The sequence below is a fragment of the Tupaia chinensis genome, unplaced genomic scaffold, assembly GCF_000334495.1.
Source record: "Tupaia chinensis unplaced genomic scaffold, TupChi_1.0 Scaffold000037_2, whole genome shotgun sequence".
In the NCBI taxonomy this organism is placed as follows: domain Eukaryota; kingdom Metazoa; phylum Chordata; class Mammalia; order Scandentia; family Tupaiidae; genus Tupaia; species Tupaia belangeri.
The window spans coordinates 556,057-575,514 of NW_006159478.1; the positions used below are offsets into that span (position 1 = coordinate 556,057).

Genomic DNA, 19,458 nt, shown 5'->3' on the forward strand with positions numbered 1-19,458 from the left:
TGTTTATTGTGTACTGTGTTAAAAAATCCATAAAGACATTATTTTGTACACATAGAAAGTATATGATCGGAAGGTTTGTTAGGCATCTTAGGAAGACACTATGTGAACAGATAGTAAATGGCTTTTATTTTTAATTGCCAGACCAAAGAGGAAAAAAAAAATTAGAGGAGGAAAAAAAATAGAGAGAAAGCCCCCCAGGGGTGATGTGGTCATGCTACAATCCTTTTTCCTCCCTCTCTCCCTCCCGTCAGGATTTTGGGCAAGCACACACATGTGAAAGCTTGCCTTGGGCATATGGGATCTAGCTCCCTTAACTGCTGAGCTAAAGAGCTGACTCTTAAATGTTGTCTTTTTTTTTTTTTTTTTTTTTTTTTTTTTTTAAAAAGGAAAATACATTTTAGTCCAGGATATTTATGACAAAGTAGAATCATTAATAAAAAAATATATATGTGTTGATTAGATTCGTTGAGGATTAGCATTTTGGTAGAAAACCCAAAGGTCCTCATAAATGCATGTATATGTAGATGTATTTTCTTATATACATTGACAAAAACAGATAAACAAATTATTACTACTAATAAGATACAGTGTTAGGTATAGGATGCCTAAATTTAAATTTATGACATTATATATCAGAATTACAAAAATATGTTTCATTTCTCCAAGTTCTCTGAAATATTTCAAATCTAAAGAAAGTTCTAGTAACTACTCCAATACAACATCCATTTTGCCTTTTACTTAGTTTAAGCAACTTCTGGCCAACTGCCACATTTGCCCTCCCTTCTTTCTGGGTATGTACTTGCATGTGTGTATACATTTGCATACATATAGATATCTTTTTTGGTACAGTGATATTCTCTTACTTAACAGTGATAATATAATTATCATATTTGAAACATTTAGTTAGAAATTGAATGTGATATATTCCATATTTGAATTTTGCCTTTTATCCCTAAAGTTTCTTGGATATCCTTTTGTTATATCTTATTTTATTTTTTTTCCTTTCAGTTAAGGACCCATTCACTCTACATTCTCCTTTTATCGAGATTATTTCTGCTGCTAGTTTTTTTCAATTCACTGACATTTTGGAAGAGTCAAGGCCAGTTGCTTTGCAGACTGCTCCTCAACTTGAATGTGTCTGGTTAATTTCTCATGACTATATTTAGGTTAAGCATCATCATGGGCAGGAATATAACAGAGGCATCTTTTCCTTTTGAAGTGCATCACATTACACACAAAGCACATAATGACAGACTGACTTTTATTGGAGGAAGTTTAGTCTTTTGATTATGAGGCTATTTGTCAGATTTCTTTATTTTAAATCTGTTTCTAATTGGTAAGTAATCTCTGAAGTGATACTATCAAACCATGTGAATATCCTCTTCTCAAAAGTCTTTCACCAATAGTTTTAACATTAATTGGTAACTTCTTGAATCAATTACTACAGTGGTTGTAAATAAAGGTGTTTTACTATTTTTATTATTCTTTCTATTTTTTTTTTTTTGGAGCAGTTTTTGCTATAGGCGCATGTGCTCACTAGAAAGAAAGAGAGAGACAGAAAGCAAGAACCCCCCTCCAGGGGGGATTGCCATGCCACAATCCATTCTCCTCCATTCTCCTCCTGGGATCTTGGGCACGCATGCACACGTGCCCGGAATGAGTTTAAGCCACCAAGTCTGGGACTTGAATTGATGTCGAGTACATGGGAGTCCAGCAAGATATCTAGCCATTAAACCATCTGCTGGTCCCCTTTCTATTGTTATTAGTTGAAATTATTCTATACTAAAGAGCTTTTTTCCTAATTTCTTTGTGGTATTCAGATGGATGCATGGATTATTGTTTTTAATTCACTGTGCTTTAATCCATTACTAACACTACTTATTTTGATACTCTAATTATCCCACTTTCTCCAGAAAGAACCCCTATAAGCTGGCTTCTGGGTCATTTGGATGTCTCCTCAGTTATTGAGTCTGTCGCTCCATTTGAAAAATAATGATCTATTTCATACAGAAATCAGTATTAATATTCACTAGTAAAACCTTAACAGAAGTATTCCTTCCAAACTAGGGGATAAACTAAGGATACAATTTTATTATTATCATCTATTTGGTTGTTGGGAAAGTCATGACGTATTTTTGCATAGAAAAATACGTCATGACTTTCTCTACAACCCAATAAAATGTTTATGAATATTTTTACAAATGCAAGACAACAAAGAAATATAGTGAACAAAAATTAGATGGAAAGAAGCAAAATATTATTCTGATAAAATGACTGTATGCTATAATATCTAAAACAATGAGCTCAGAAATGGCAGAATTAATGAATTCAATAAAATTTCCAGATATAAGTTAAATATACTGTATCATTAATACAATAACTAGCTAGAAAATATAAAAGGGGAAGAGACTTTATTCCAAGTTAACAAGGAAAACTGCACTATATCGAATGTAATTTTTAGAGAGATGCATTAAATCTTTGAAGAAAACCACTAAATTTGAGATTTAAGTATCATTTGAATAAACAGAAAATTTCATATTCCTGATTGTGTGGTGATAATACAAAATCAACTTTTCAATTAAACACAGTGGATTAATCATATGTTCATGTCTACTTTTTCCTCAAATAACACTTAAAGACAACAAATTTTTTTTTAAGAAATTAGAGCACTACAAGAAAAAGAAAAGAAATCAGTACTGATAAAAGATGTCAATACAAGTATGGAAAGTGGACACCCGATTGATTAAAGATAACCTGAGAGGTAAGAGGAGTGAGAAATAAAGGAGCATCTGCATTTAAAAGGAAAATCTCATAGAAATAATAAACATTATATTATATCCTGGAAAAAAAGGATTTGAAGCTACAGAAAAATATTCTCAGAGAATAAGATTTATCAGAAATGACAAAATAACAAATTTATAAAAAGAGAGTTAGAAGAGAAAGCTGAAGACCTCATTGAAGGCAGAACAAAATAACAAAAAAATGAATAATAGGAAGAAAAAAGATAAAACAATGAGAGATCAAGTCTAAGGGGCTGAACAGCTGAATGAGTGAGAAATAGATGCTGCTGCAACAATATCAATACCAAAAACACAAATGAAGACAAGAAAATGTCAAAGAAAAAAATGAACAATTTCTATATGAAAGAATTCGTACCATAAAATAACCTGAACCTTTTCAGCCCAGCGCTATTTTCAGTAGAGCAGCCACAACCAGAGGATTACATTTTGGAAGACTTTGAAAGAAGAAAAAGAGACTGATCTTTGCTAGCAGATGGTTTATCACAGAATACTAGGTATGCAGGGCTGAATTCAAAAGGTTCATGTGTGAATTGTGTGCCGGGCATTTGCTTTGCAATAGTGTGAGTAGTTGACATGTAAATAGTTTCTCAAAAATATTTAAAGACACACTGTCTCTGTTGTTATAGAGTCACATACAAAATTGTAACAAATATTTCAAACATTATCTTTAAAATTAATCTTTTTGAAATTTTGAAAGTTTATTAACTGTCAAGAACTATGGAGTATGAGCAATTTTTTTTTTGATATGTAAAGTCAATATCCGTGGGAAAATGTACAAATAAATAAATAATAAAACCCCCTGAAAATAGGGAAAAATATTTCAAAATGGAATACATATATGTAATACCCAAGCCAAAGGATGAAAATGGAACAAACAACAAGGTGTTAACATTAAGAAAGCACAAAACATTAAGAAAAAAAAAAGACTTGGGCAAATGAAAAAACAATCAAACCTGAAATGTATTCTGACTCAACATCTCACTTAGTTGTGTAACCAATGAATTATTTAGCTTTCTATGAATCTGTTTCATAATCTTGAGGTTATTAAGGCCTAACTCATAGAGTTGTTCTAAGAATTAACTGTGATAAATTTTGCAAAACAATAAAAAGGTACTTAGTAAATTACAGTTGTTAGCATTCAGAATTGTTGTGTTTATTTATTTATTTATTTATTTTAGATTTTGGCAGTAAGGTGTTATGCTCCAGAAAAAAGAGACAGAGACAGATGCAGATGCAAAGTGAGAACTCATCCCTGGGAGGATGGTCCATCCTTCTCTTGTATTCTCCTCTCAGGACTTTGGCATGCATACACAAGTGCCTGGTGTTTTCCAAGTCAGGAGGTCTGGGACTCAAACAATGGAGTCCATTGTGTGGGATCCAGCCCCTTTAACCACCACTCCACCTGCTGGCCCCTCATTTTTATTATTTTAATTTATTTGTTATTCATAATAGATACATACTAAAAAAGTAAATAATCAACCAAGGAAAATATATTAAGCATAAGTAATTTAAGCAAATAGAATATAATGTGGTCCCCAAGTTGATCATTAAAAAGCGAGAGAAAGAGAACAAGCAGTTAGCATACTGGCTATGTCGCTGGACTCCCACATAGTCGACCGCGGTTTGCGTCCCGGACCCGGTGGCTTAAAACTCACGCGGTGCGTGCCCAAGATCCCAAGAGGAGAATGGAAGAGAAGGGATTGCGGCGTGACCATCCCCCCTGGGGGGGTGATTTCTCGCTTTCTGTCTCTATGTCTCTCTCTGTCTATCTGGCGAGTGCACGTGCCCTATAGCAAAAAAACCTCTCCAAAAAAAGAAAAAAAAAAAAAAAAGCGAGAGAAAAACGGAAACATACTTTAAAAATGCCAAAGAAAAAGGTAGATTATAGATATATGTACAGAATAATTTTAAGTACATAACAATCTATATGCGTAGGTGTTAGATTTGAAAAGTCAGGATGCAATTATGTAAATAATTATGTTAAAGTACTGGCATTGTAACTTTTATATTTTTTATTGAAGAATTATTTAATAGAACGTTATCTATTTTTAATAATGCTGATTATAGTAGAAAACACAAATAAGTAAAAAGAAAATATCTTTGGTATCATCCAAAAACTTTCCCGAGAGAGATTACTTTTATTTCTTTTTAGCGGTTTATGCCTTAGGGTACATGCACTTGCTGAGAGAGAAAGAGACAGACACAGGGAGAGAAAATATGAGAAATCATTCCCCCCTGGGGAGAGGGATGGCCCCCCCCCAATCCCTTCTCTCATCCCAGTATCTTGCGCACACATACATATGTGCCTCCTGTGATTTTTGAAGCCATCAGGTCCCAGACCCAAAATGCGGTTGGCCAGAGACGTAACCACTGTGCCATTTGCTGGTCCTGAGAGATTATTTTTAATTCTTAAAAAAATAAATGAATAAAAGGAGAAAAACAGCCCAGTGGTTTAGGAGTCAGGTTCCACACAGCCAACTATGGTTCAAATCCCTTGCAGCTTTAAAAACAGAGCGCAGGCACATGCATGCTCAAATCTTCTCAGTATCGAGAAATGCCACGCTCCATTAGGGGAGTTTTCTCCCTGTCTCTGTTTCTCTGAATCTCTGTTTCTGCCTGGCAAGTGTACATGGCAATTAAAATCAAAACACCCCACATATCTTAGTTTGTGATCATCTTTTTTCCACTCAACAAATTATCATAAACTTCTTTCCATGACATAAATCTACTTCAAGGACATCTTTTAAAATTGCTATTTAGCATCTCATCATATGGATATTTCACACTCTAATCAACCCATTCCCTTATTGTGAGGCAATTATGCTCCCAATATTCTAGTTTTTCACAAAGTGATACAATGACCACTTTTGTGGCTATATCTCTGCACATATCTTTAATTATTTTTAACAAATTTTTGGAAGTGAAATTTATGTTTTAAAATATAAATACTTTAACACTTTAGATATATATTGCCAAACTGCTCTGCATAAGAACTGTAGCAATTAACATTCTTGCCAGTAAAAGAGGATAAAGGTATCCAGATCCTTGAATATTTGTCAATATTGGGTTTTAAGTTCTATTTCTTTCCTTCCTTCCTTCATGTCCTAATTGGATAAAAATGTAGTATTATATTGGTATTACCAATGATTTTGAATATTACTGCCTATGAAACATTTCTTTTTTAGGAAATGTCTGCTTATGTCCTTTGTTCAGCTGTTTCTTGAAGCACATACTCAGAATCAATTTGAGATTTTAATCTTAGTTTTGCCATTTACAAGCTGTATAGTAGATTTCTACTTCCTTTAACATGAGTACTACTTAAAAAGAACTAATATACCAGATATAGTATTTTAAAAATCTTTCTTAAATATGCCCATGAGCTAACAAAATGAAATAAGGAATACTGAAGACAAGATTAAGTGAGGACTAGTACTGAATAAAACAATCACTTAAATTTATTTTTACCTTGAGACTAATTGTGGAATCTGCTGATTATGAGCATTAATTTGTGTTACCTCAGAAGGTAAAACATCCAATAGCAGACCCTCCATAGTGCTGGCACTAGAAAGTGCTATAGACTTAGTACAAGAATAAACAAAAAGATATTGATCATGATAATAGCAGTAAATGTTTACAGAGTTTATTCTAAGTTTTTCAAAGATAAGAACTCATTTAATCCTCAAAAAATTTTTAAATCACCATTATAATCCTTTTATAAGCAAAATGAGAAATAGTCATTGACTGTTTTAAAAAATAATTATAATAATAATAATAATGATTGGGAAAAACATAGAAAAGTTATTGAATGATGAAGCAGGGAGATTAATGTCTCTGTATTGACTGACATGCATGGCATTCCCTTCTGAAAAAGCAATGTAATATACTGTAAAGTTATATGTAATCCAGTGTAATATAAAGATTATGATGATAATAAAAATAAAAATAAAAAAAAATCACCGTTATAATCTTCATTTTAGAAATCAAGATAATGAAGTGCAGAAAGGTTAATTTGTTCAAAGTTAGTATAAGAACCAAAATGAAAATTCCATCAGGGTTTGTTTAGCGACTATACTCTTTAAGTACTATGACATACTATCTGCTCCCATCTCCAATCCACCCTCCACCACACCAGCTCCAGCATATTTCCCTCTAGGAAATGCAAAGAATATTGTCCGTACATAACTTTGGCACTGGATTGATAGGGAAAATAAATTCTTTCTGAATAGTTGTTAACTACAAGCTAGCCCAAACAGCAATCTGTACTCTTAATCCTCACTACTCATGTGATCCACAAAATCTCTAGCTAAGAATTTAAAGTGGTCCTGGGACCAGCAGTTGGCATAATGGCTATGTCGCTGGACTCCCATGTAGTCAATTGCAGTTTGAGTCCTGGATCTGGAGGCTTAAACTCGTGCCGGGTGCATGTGCGTGCATGCCCAAGATCCTGAGAGAAGAACGGAGAAGGGACTGCAGTATGGCCATCCCCACCCCCCCGCCTCGGGTGTGTGTGTGTGTGGGGGGGATTTCTTGCTTTCTGGTGAGAGCATGTGCCCTACAGCAAAAATCTCTCTCTCGAAAAAAAAAAAGAATTTAAAGGGGTCCTCTATTATTAGTATTGCATTAACATTGATTTCAGGCATTGGACGTAAACGAACACAAACATTGTCTTGGAAAAATTACTTGTATCATAAGTATCAGAATATATCCATATGTAAAGTTCAAAGAAAATTGAGTAACTCTAGACAGGAAAAATTCATTTAAAATCATTTAAAAAAATAGGACTGGGCTGGTCCTTTAGCCTAATAATTAAGAAAATGAATCCCATATGGCTGACCACAGTTCAAATCCTGGCCCTCGCAGCTTGAAAAACACACTGGGTATGTGTGAATATGTGCCCCAAATTCTAACAGGATGAAAAAATGGAGAAGAACAGATTGCTGTGTGATATCTCCCCACTAAGGGAGATATCACACAGGGATGCTTTCTCCCTCTTTCTCCCTGTCTCTCTATCTCTTCCTAAGAGAGTGTACAACATCGACAACAAAAAAAACCCATAAGACTATGTGTAAAAAACATAAAAAGATATAGCAGAATCACTCCAAAGAAGTTGGCAGCTGTAATTAGAATACAATGTGCGTATCATTTATAATATTATATTATGTATGCATATAAATATATTTTATATGCCCACCGTATACTACATACATATATATATGTATATATATGTATTTCTATTTCAAGAAATACAGGGATTGACAGCATTTAAAAAGAATATTACCTCTGAGAAAGGACAAAACTATTTTTAAATGCAAAGCATTATAAAACAAAAGAAAAAAAAATCAGTGAATAAGCTAATCAGTAACTTCAATATAGCTTAAAAAAATAGACAACTGGAATGCAGAAAAGAATATATTTTCCAACATGTAGTCCTGTAACCAACACATCTGCTGGCCCTTCAAACATTTCTGCACCATAACATTTGTGCATGTTAATTCCATTTTTCTAAGAACCTTTTGAAATCCCCTCATATATGTCAAATAGAGTTCTATTATAGCAAAGAGAGAAGGAAGTAGATGCTCTACTATATGAGATAATGACCAAAAACTCCCATATTTGGTGGAAAACATCAAAACTTTTTAAATTCCAATGAATCCCAATTGAGATAAATAAAATGAATCTACACTGTACATATAGTGAAAATATAGAAAACAAAACAAACATTCAAAGGAGTAACAGAATAAAAACTAAGTTATTCTCAAAAGAATTAGTTGGGGGAGCAGCAGGTGGCATGGTGGTTAAGGGTGCTGAACTCTCACATGGCTGAAAATGGTTTGAGTCCTAGACCTGGCAGCTTGCTTTCTGTCTCTCTCTCTCTGTCTCTGTCTCTCTCTCTCTCTGTCCCTCTGTGGTCAAATTAAAATAAATAAATAAAGTTAAACAAAATAGTTCTTAAAAAAATAAATAGTAGAATCCAGGAGACAAATAATGTTTTCAATATTCTGAAATTCTACACCCATAAAAAATAATCTCTAAGAATGACCATGAAATAAGGTCATTTAGAGAAAAAAATCTGACTGAAAGCCTTATTACTCTAATATCCTCATTGAATATACTTTTAGACAAAAGGAAGATATCAGATGATAGATCTGAAATGCTAGAGGAATAATGAGGGAAACACAAAAGTGTAAGTATGTAAGTAAACTTGAATAACATTAATGTAAGAAAATATTACAGTATTTCTTACATAATAAAAGACAACAATAAAACAAATACACAAATTAGGAAAATGTAATGAGTTAAAATGTTCCGTCCTAAGGTTTTTAATTAGTCTGGTTCGATAGTAAAAGTATACACACAAATTAAAAAGAACATATAAGAACATTTCTAGAATTAAGCACCCCAAAATGAAGTGCACAAATCACAAACTAGCAGACATAAGAAAATGAATCAAGAAAAGAATAAGAAATAATAAAAATAAAGAGGCAACAAAAGGAAGAAAGAAACAAAGAAATGGTAAGTAAAAATAAATTACAGATATAAATCCAAATATAACAGTAATTCCAATAAATACAAATGTACTATATGAGCTAGTCAAAAGTTAATAATTCTCAGGTTACTTTTTTTTTTTCCCTTAAGTTTTGTTATAGGGCATGTGTCAACAGAGAGACACAGAGAGAGAAAAATGATAAATCGCTCCTCAAGGGGGATGGCCATGCTGCAATTCTTTCTCCATTCTCCTCTTGGGATTTTAGGCACACACGCACAGAGGTCAGTGTGCTTTTCAAGCCAATGTCAGTCATGTGGGATCCAGTCGCCTTAACAACCAATGCCACAGGCTGGCCCTTGGGTTTCATTTTTAAAAATTAGCTTTAAGTTTTGCTTTCCAAGATGAACATACATAAAGTAAATAATAGTATAAGGTAGAAAAAGATATTCATGGCAAATATTACCAAAAAGTATATTAATATCAGTCAAAACATATTATCAGCCTAAGGCAAAAAGTATTACTAAAAGTAAAGAAGATCATTTAAAAATTATAAAAGTTTTAATTTGTCAGGGAGACAATTTGCCAGGATTTTACTACTGTGTCATTACTGAGCTTCCAAAACAAAAGATTTTTTAATATAGCTCAGTAATTGAAAGGTTAAGAAGACAATGTCATATATATCAGAATAATATCCTTATCTAGTGAACATTTATATAAAACTGCACAAATGGTTGTAGAATACACATAATTTTCAAGTACACTTGTAAAATGGAACACATGCAAAACCTGGTCAAACATAAGACTGAAAAAGTGAGGTCTGGCGATTTTCAAATATTTTATATACCATCTACATTTTCTAACATGAGATAAAGTTAGAATATCCAAAAATACAACTAAAATTAATTATTTTGAAAATATGAATTATACTTTTATATAACTCAAAATTGAAATTAGAACTAAATATTTACAGCTAAAGACAACCAAAACCTAAATGTGATTTTATGGTCTATAGCAAAAGTAATATTTGATGAGAATTTTGTATATTAAATGCCTATTGTGGAAAGGAAAGATGAAAATTAATGATCTCAGAGTCCAAAATAATCAGTTAAAACCAGAAACAAAATTTTCAAAAATAGAGAAAAAGAAACAGTTAAGAAAAGAAATGAATGATTTAGAAAACAAAAACAAAATGTAAGTGACAGCAAAGCTAAAAGTGGACCCTGAGAAGCCTAATAAAATTGGCATGCTTCTGGAAAGATTTACTAGGAAGCAAGAAGAAAGGGAGAAAGGGGGGAAGAAGGGAAGAAGGAAGGAAGGTAAGGAAGATGCACAAATTTCTAAACTATACAATAGCAGCTGCTACAGACATTAAACTGATAATAACAGGCTATTTATACAACTTCTATGGCCAGCAAGAGGCATGAGATTTAAAGTGCTGGCCAACTGCAGAGTTTGAGTCCTGGATCCCATGGCTTAGAAATCACACCGCCTGGGAACCAGCAGTTAGCATAATGGCTATGTCGCTGGACTCCCGTGTAGTCGACCGCGGTTCGCGTCCCGGACCCGGTGGCTTAAAACTCACGCCGGGCGCGTGTGCATGTGTGCCCAAGATCCCGAGAGGAGAATGGAGGAGAAGGGATTGCGGTGTGACCATCCCCCCTGGGGGGTGATTTCTCGCTTTCTGTCTCTATGTCTCTCTCTGTCTATTTGGAGAGCGCACGTGCCCTATAGCGAAAACCTCTCCCCCCCCCCCAACAAAAAGACAGACTCACTCACTCCAAGGCGACAAAAATGGCCGCAAAAAAAAAAAAAAAAGAGAAATGACACCACCTGACTGTGTGTGTATACCCCAGATTCAGAGAGGAGACTGGAGGAGAAGGGATTGTGAAGTGGAATCACCCCTAGGGGAGTGATTTCTTGCTTTTTCTCTCTCTCTGTCTCTCCCTCTGGTAAGTGCATGTGCCCTGTAGAAAAAAAAATTAAACTACCATGCAAATATAGATAAAATGGATAAATTTATAGCAAAATATAAAACCAACTAAACCAACTAAAGATCAAATAGAACAAGCTGAATAATACTATTAAAGAAATTAAATCAATAGTGAAAATCTTCCCCCAAATTAAACTCCAGGCCTAGATGGACAATTTAGGATGCTATATCTAACCTCTATGACTTTTAGTTCATTTAGTAATCAAAAAAAGATATTAAAATATCCTTTTATATTGCCTCACAAGCATTAGACTATCTCCCAAACATTTAAACACTATATTAAAAAGTATAAGAAGGTCATCTGTGAACTCAAAAAGTTTTTAAAGAGTTCTTTAATAACTGTAAATACTGGGACCAGCAGATGGCATAATGGTTACGTTGCTGGACTCCCATGCAGTCGACCGCAGTTCGAGTCCCAGACCCGGTGGCTTAAACTCATGTCGGGTGCGTGTGTGTGAGTGCCCAAGATTCCGAGAGGAGAAGGGAGGAGAAGCGATTGTGGCATGGCCATCCTCCCTGGGGGGTCATTTATAGCTTTCTGTCTCTCCGTCTCTCTCTGTCTTTCTGGCAAGCACATGCGCCCTATAGCAAAAAACCTCTCCAAAAAAAGAAAAAAATTATAAATATTATTCACCCAATTTTTGATTTAATGAGAAAGCCTGTAACTCTAAACATAAATACTTCCAAAAGATCCACCAAAAAGTCAAATTTTTATCATAAAGCAAATCTTATTTTTCTACTGGCATCCACCAAATAACTAAGGCCACATTCTTTGGGATGAAAATTGTTCACAAAAAAAATACAATAGCACATCAAGAATGTTGAAAGATCCTTAAACATTTCAAATAGTCAATATTATGTGTTAAAACAATACTGACAAAGTGATAAAATTTAATTTAGATAGGGCCAGCAGATGGTGATAGATAAGGCACTGGATAACACATGGCCGACTACCTGGACCCAGAGGCTTAGAAAACACGACAGATGTGTGTGCACTCCTGTCCAAACGCCTGAAAGGAGAATGGGGGAGAAGGGATTGCAGCATGGCCATTTTTCCTATCTGTCTCTTTCTCTCTCTCTCTCTGGTAAGCACATGTGCCCTATGGCAAATTAAGAAAAGGAAAAAAACTGATTTAGATAATAACCACTTTTTGTTTAATGCAGTAAGTTAAAGACCCAAATAAATAAACACAGTATTGCAGGATGGAATGAAAATGCATGACGAGGATACTGGTTCAATGTTTTATAGGTAATGAATTCATGATTTTTTCCTCTTAAAACACAATCTTCTATGAATATGTGCTTCATAAACTCTTGTACATCTATTCATATTCTTTTTTTTCCCCTGCATATGTATTCATTCAACAAAGCTATTAGAGCCTACCAAATCTCAGGTACAAGATAAAGAGAAAAACCAGTCAAGTTTACAACTTCTTATAGGTAAACAAACAGAAGTACCACAACAAAAGTATGCACAGGGGGCTACATAGACATCTACAGGGAAAATGCATCCACTTCAAAAGGAAGAAATTAGAGAACATTTCCCAAAGGGATGACCTTTAAGCTATACATAAAAATTTTTTTTTAAAAAAAGAAAATTAAGAGTTAAAAAGAATAGGAAAGTGATTTTAGGAGTAGGAAGCTCAGGTTACTCCTGCCAAATACGCTCGCACTCCTCATGACCACATTATGTTCACATATGCTACATGGGCTTGGACAAGTATGGTACTTGTCACACACATGAGGGGACTTCGAAAAGTTTATGGAAGAAACTGAATTAAATGAAATTTAAATATGAGTTTATTCTGGTGCAAAAACAAATTGAAACTCATAGTTTTTTCGTAATACACATTTTCCACTAACTTTTAGAAGACTCCACATATTATTTAATAAGGAGCAGGATTTCAAGTTTACTACTGAATACAACTGAAAATGAGTTTTAAATGATAAGACTGATATACTATTTTCAAATTATTCTTCTAGCTCTGGCAAAGATTCCTTAATTTATTTTCAAATCAAATTTCATAGATTGATGCTTGACTAAAATACAATGAAATTTTAAAAAAATGCTTATTTGGTTTCAGTTTTCCATGCACTATCATCTCTGGCAATTATTAAGAAAGAAGCCAGAGGATCTATTATGGAATAAAAAAGTTGGGCATACCTCTGGTCCAGGACAAAGAAAAAGCACTTCACAGAATTCTTAGGCTAAGCTTCTAAAACTTTTGGTTCCATGTAATTTGCCACCTCAGCATATGGTAAGTGTCAAAACATCAAGGTTGTGTGGCTTCTTAAAAAGTTTCCCTAGATTGTCTTTCCCTCTATCAGTGATTGGTTTCTGGGACCATTTTTTATATTCCTACTTCAATCTTACCTTTCTGCAGCCTCAGAAATATTTACCTATAAGCTACTACATTAAATATTAAAATATTTTCAAAGGTGCGATGTTTTCAATTACACTAATTTCGAGCTCTGTGAGAAATGCAACCCACCGTTAAGGCTATATGTAACCCTGAGGAGGAAAAGAAACTACTGATAGAAAGCAGAATAATGGAAAGATCAAGCAGTAAGTAGCAGCACAGTTGGAATTGTGTTTGGCTTTGCTACAATAAAGAAAAACATAATACAAGCGGATAATGTACATTTTATTTTCTTCATGTTGCTTACATGATATCTGAGGAATTTATTCCAAGGCAACAGTTTGATTTCTTACAGAATTAATTATATTTTCTTACAGGCAGCTTACCACATTCTGATTAATTTTTTTCATCTATCTTTTCTTGGTAAATTGGAATGTTCTGGTCTTGTACAACATACAATAAATTATGCTTTTCATAGTTCCTTTTGTATACTTTTTTGGTCATAACAAAGAGCTAAAGAAAAAAATACACACACAAAAACATTCGCTCTGCCAATGAGCAGATTGTGAGTTCCCACTACTGCCAATGTTCTGCTTTCCTAAGTCTGCGGCTCCTAAAATGCCCTATACAAACAATCCAGCTTTATATAAACCTCTAGCTGAGTCAAACAAGCAATTTAATTTTGACTATTCACATAAATCCAAAATCAAAATCAAAATAACACAAAACCGAGAAATATTATCAAGAAATCTACAGATACCACTAAGAGAACACAGCATTTGGAATTAGGCAGACCTGGTCTAGACGTTTAGTCACAGTTGTGACACTAGTTCATTTCTTCCAGCCTTCACTTTTTCCTCCGTGAAACAGAGAAAGTGAACATATTCCTGTGAATTGTTGTGAGGATTAAACGAGGTAACAAATGCAAAGTGTGCTACAAAAAAATATCTTTTTCTTAAAGCAGGTTTAGATCAAAGTACCAAGAAGACTTTTTCAGGTCAGTGATTCTGGATTTGGCCAAAATAGGTGAGAGCAAGATCCTGCTTAAATTCTAGCCTGCTTCACCTTGTTCCTACAACATTTAAAAAAACAAAATTTGCTAGAGGGTATATTTGCTTGCCAGAGAGAGAGAAAGAGAGAAAGAGCACCTCCCCCCATAGGGAATGGTCATGCTGCAAGCCCTTCATTTCGCTTTTAAGCATTTGGGGCATGAACATACACCCAGCGTGTTTTTCAAGCCACTGGGTCCAGCACTTGGACTGTGCAGTTGGCCATGTGGAATTCAGCCACCTTAACCACCACACCACTGGCTGGCCCATTCCTACATTTTTAAAGGCAGGAAACAAGAGAATGAGATAGAGCAGCATAGCTAACTTGATACTGAGAAGAGAACAGACACATGGCTTTTTACAAATTTCCTTCCAATTTAAATCAGAAGTACCTGAATCGTTTTCAATCACACGTCAAAAAATGAGTTATGATAGGGAAGTAAAACAGGTCTAATTTCAGATTTATAGCTAACTACGTATTTGTGTATGTATACAAACTGTTTAACGTATATGTGTATATGTAGATATATACATGCACAGACACCGACACACATCTCACACAGGTACATAACTAAGATGATTCTATGCAGAAGAAAATTAGGCCAACCAATAAGAAACAGAACTGTAATAAGTTGCATTTTTAATGTTAGTACCTATTTTTATTGAGAAAACACAGTAATTTGTCTAGTTTAATACTCTGTATTATAATTGAAGGTAGTAGGTAGCACAGTGCAATAGAATGAGGTCAAAAACAAAACAAGAAAAACCAACCATCATACCTAGCTAGAAGGACTGCAAAGATGATAAAATAATACTAAACTTTCTCTGCTTAAAATCACTATAGGTTCTGACGGGATGTTCATTTAAATCATTATGAATATATTAATATATACATACACACACACACACACACATATATATATATAAAGTGACAAGATAACAAACACTATAGTTTTATTATTTAATTAAAAATCTTCATAGATTTCCAATGGAATCATAATTTTTTTTTTCATTACCACTTTTAGCCTTATACCTCGTAAGTAAGGTCAAATAAATAATAATAAGGTCGAATAAATAACCAACAGATAAGCTACGACTGAATAAGACAATCAATGACTATTACCAAGCGGGTTAGACTGTTACACAGATAGATTTGGTTTTATTTGAGAACATTTCTAGGGGAGGAGTATGGAAGATTGCACTTTACCTAGATACCAATCAATCCTTTCCCACATTCTCTCCTTATAATGTGAATAACACTTTCCACTGAGAGATAGGTTCTATGTGCCCGTCCCTTAAATAGAGTCAAGCTTCCATGACTGCTTCAACAGATTAGGGTAAAGGTGATATGACAGGACATCTGAAGGTAGGCCATACAAAGGGTATAGCTTCCAGTTAATTTTCCTCCTCTCGAGACACTTATCCTTGGGACATAATTACCATGCTATAAAGAAAGCCCAAACTAACCGTGAGCTAAGACCCTATGGACAGACTCTCCTGGAGAGGAATTGGGCTCCCCAGGCAATAGTCAGAATCTATGGTTAGACTTATAAAAGAACAATGCTGCAGATGACTTCAGCCCTTAGAGTCTTCTAGGCCTCAAGCTGATGCCTCAATTCATGGAACCGAGGTAAATCATCCCTGCCATGTCTTGCCTAAATTCTTGACCCACAATCTGTGAGTATAATAAATGGCTATTATAGTCCACTGATTTGAGGTAATTTGTTATGCAGCACTGGATAACTAGAATAAGATGGTTCTATACAAGGACGTGTAAGACCTGAGGGTTGAGGGCTATAGGCAGAGGTTTGTACTTGTTAGAGAAATAAGGTAATTGAGATGAGAAAGGAAAGATTAACATAATCTAATGTTCAGAATCAATATATGGTTCTTTGCTTTCTCTTGTCTTAAAAATATTCATCCTAGCTATTCCCTCAAATAGAACATTCATTCTCCCCAACGATCCAATAGCAACTCTGACCTTCACTTGACAAATTCATACCCTTCTTAAAGGTCTTAGGTCTTACTTGAAATATCACATTCTCCCTGAAGACTCATCTAATTGCTAAGAAATGAGTTCAGATACCCTATTGGATGTTAGTGAATTTATCATACTATATTCCGATTGTTTAAATATCTGTCCTACCTGACTAGGCTATGAGATCCTTGAGAGCATGGATTTTACCATTACATACCTAGCATCAAACAGTGCTAGGTGATCAATAGACATCGGTTGGATAAACAAGTACATGAATGAATGTATGGTCTTTTCCACCTCTACCTTGCTGAACGTACATCAACTGAAAAGGTAGACCATGGAAAATTGGACAAAGTGTGTACTATGAAAGTGCAAAGTGTGTACTATGAAAGTGCAGTGCATTAAACAGGGCTAAACAAAGATTCAATGGCAGCCTCCAAATGAGTTTCTCCTAATTTGCGGCACCACAAATATACCAAAGGTTTTGCGTATTAAATAGTCTCCATCTGGGTTTCAGAAAATTTTCCAAATCAGACATAGATCTCCCTAAGCTCGCTTTACCTTTCTTTCTGATGCCGTCTCCCACTTCCTTTCCTTACCCTAGTCTACAGACCTGCATGATAACCTCCACAAATCCAAAATCTAATTAATCCTGCGCTGCCATTATAAGGGACCTATCATTACAGATTCACGCACCTGGTGATATTTCAGGACAGTACTGATTTCAGGTGTTTCTTTTTGTGGTTGTTCTTTTTATTAGTTAAATTTCAAACTACATGAAGCAGATTCATGAATTGAGAAGTATGTTTTTTCTTTCTTTTAAAATTTTTTGTTTTTGTTTTTGCCAGAGGATGTGTGCAGTCACTGGAAGGTGACAGAAAGAGAGAAAGAGAAAGAAAGAACCCCATCATGGGAATTGGTCGCCCCGCATTCCACCTCCTACATTTTACATTTCTCCCTTTCAAGATTTTAGGTGCACACGCGTGTGAGCGCACACACACACACACCCAGCATATTTCTCAGATCACTGGGTCCTGAACTCAAACTGCACTCTCAGCCATGTGGGCTTTATCTGCCTTAACCACCACATCACTAGTTGGCCCAAAAAACGTGTTTTCTTTCTTTTTTTTTAGTTTATTTATTTTTTTTCCCCACACCGTTGACCATGGGATTGGTCTGCCTTAACTACTGACCCACTAGTTGGTCCAAGAAATGTACTCTTTTTTTGTTGTTGTTGTTATGTGCACTTACCAGGGAGAGAGAGAGAGAGAGACAGACAGACAGAGAGAAAGTTAAAATTCATACCCCAGAGGGGATAGCCATGCCACAATCCTTTCTCCTTCATTCTTCTCTCAAGATTTTGGGCACACATGCACACGAGCCTCGGGTATTTTTCAAGCCAGTGGGTCTGGGACTTGAAATGTTCAGTCAACCTTGTGTTTTTAAATAAAATGAGTCACTTTTTTTCTGAGAGACAATAAAGACATCTGATCAAAGATTCCAAGATTACTCTATTCAATTCTTCTAAGTTTTTATTTCCATTTCTTAATACGAAAGCCAAGCATTTATTTCCTTATAACAATTAATGCAAGAGTGAAAATCACTTAAAATTCTTGTCCAGGGTTATCAAAAGGAGAGAGACTTGTTTATCCAAACGAATCACACAATGGAATGGGAAGAAAATCACTTTTGCGTTAGGAAGGTTTTTAAGCCTTCTTTGTCTACTCCACGTAGTCTACAAGTCTCTTGGGGAGTGCAAGCCCATGATTGTGTACGTCTGCCTTTGCCTCTTTTCTTTCCCTTACTCTTATCTACTGGTCAGAGTACCTACTAGTAAGTTCTTACCTCCTGGTAAGTTCCTCTTCAAAATTGCTTTCATCATTAATCCTCTGAAGATTCAGGTACCTGGCTCACAGTCTTCCCCTCCTTAACCAAATCCTGCAATAAACAGTGTAATTTCAAGGAGCCATATGAATGACCCCATACTTAACATGCATTCTTATTTTCCTCAGTGACCTTATTCACTCTCCAACTCAATAGAACATTTCTATGGACATGCCCTGGATGTCATCACTATTATATTCTCAAAATCATAAATTTGGACATCTTACTCTATGATCTTGCAACTTTACAAAATTCAGGTTTAATTAGGACTCACTAATTAGGTTCTCAAGACATGGTATCTTTAAACTAGGAATTTGAAAGATAATCCAGTGGAGTAGAGGAAGAAAATCTTAAAAAATTTTTTCATTCATTATATTTTCCATTTTTTATAAATTTTTTGAAAGATTTTTGCTGTAGAACATGTGTACTCGCCAGAAAGACAGAGAGACACAGAAAGTGAGAAATCACTCCCTGGGAGGATAGCCATATCACAATTCCCTTTCCTCTACCCTTAGGATTTTGGGTATACATGCAGCACACATGCCTGGTGTGAGTTTCAACTGCCAGGTCTGGGACTCAAACCACAGTTGACCATGTGGGAGTCTTGTGCCTTAACCATTATGTCATCTGCTGGCTTTGATATAATTTGTTTAAAGTTATATAAAATACACTTTAAGAAAATATATATTTAGGGCCAGCAAGTGTTGAAGTGGTTGAGATAGTTTAGACACAATGTAACACATTTTATGTGAAATTTGAAGTACATCAGCATGGAGGTAAATGCATATAATTTACAAATAAGTATATTAGAGGACTTCAAAAAGTTAGTGGAAACCCCCGGGAACCGCGCCGAGTGAGGCGGCAGCGGGCGGAGGGGCCCTGAGTCTGCCCACCCGGCCCGGCTGTGGG

At 35.0% G+C, this 19,458-nt stretch overlaps 1 long non-coding RNA gene across 1 annotated transcript in view; it reads right to left on the reverse strand.

The window, feature by feature from the left end:
• Positions 1 to 18,832, reverse strand: part of LOC106734961 (uncharacterized) — a 138,737-nt gene extending 119,905 nt beyond the window's left edge. Inside the window, exon 1 of the long non-coding RNA XR_001370431.2 lies at positions 18,511 to 18,832. This is a non-coding gene — a long non-coding RNA (uncharacterized LOC106734961). The remainder of the gene's footprint in view (positions 1 to 18,510) is intronic.
• Between the last annotated feature and the right edge of the window lie 626 nt (positions 18,833 to 19,458).